Below are 769 nucleotides of genomic sequence, written 5' to 3' on the forward strand. Positions count from 1 at the left end.
GATGATAGCAATGATGCAGGAGTGGTACGGGGGAACGGATGATGAGAAGGGGCTCGGTTACTCTTATGATCACTTGCCGGGTGGCCGTCCAGTTGATCAGACATATGCTAGCGGTTCAGCTCAGGCTAGTAGAGCAGCATGGAGACATTAGATGGGGGAGGCCGGTTCTTCGCAGCAGCAGCATCAGTAGGATGTTGAGGACAGTGCTGGTTTGGGTTCAACGCAGTATAGGCGCTTGATGAGGCGAATGGATGCAATGCATGACATCCATATCAGGTTGGCACAGGACCTTACCCAGGCGTACGGGACAACTTTCAGAGCCACCGGAGTTGATATTTAGTGGCCAGTTTTTGGTGAGGATTCTATGTACCCGCCTCCTGACACTCCACCCGTGGAGGGTGATGATCCTGATTCCGAGTAGGTATGCCTGATTCCTTACTATTACCTTCACTGAGGACAGTAAAATTTTTAAGTTTAGGGGTGGTAGTTAAATGTTAGATATATTTGATAATGTCATGGCTAATATGATTTATGTTTAGTTTTCAGATCTTACTTAACAGGACAAATCAGTACTTAACTGGGAATCAGTACTTATACTGGAAGTCAGGACTTAAGGATATCAGTACTTATATTATCAGGAGATAATCATCAGAAGTTGGATATCAGAACTTAAGTGCTGAAGGACGATCAGATAAGGATAGTAGCTGATTAAAGGAAAGAAGATCGAGATAAACATAAGAAGAGATATGCATGAAGAAGGAGTTCCGTG

The sequence above is a fragment of the Apium graveolens genome, unplaced genomic scaffold (genome assembly GCF_009905375.1).
Source record: "Apium graveolens cultivar Ventura unplaced genomic scaffold, ASM990537v1 ctg4630, whole genome shotgun sequence".
Taxonomy (NCBI): domain Eukaryota; kingdom Viridiplantae; phylum Streptophyta; class Magnoliopsida; order Apiales; family Apiaceae; genus Apium; species Apium graveolens.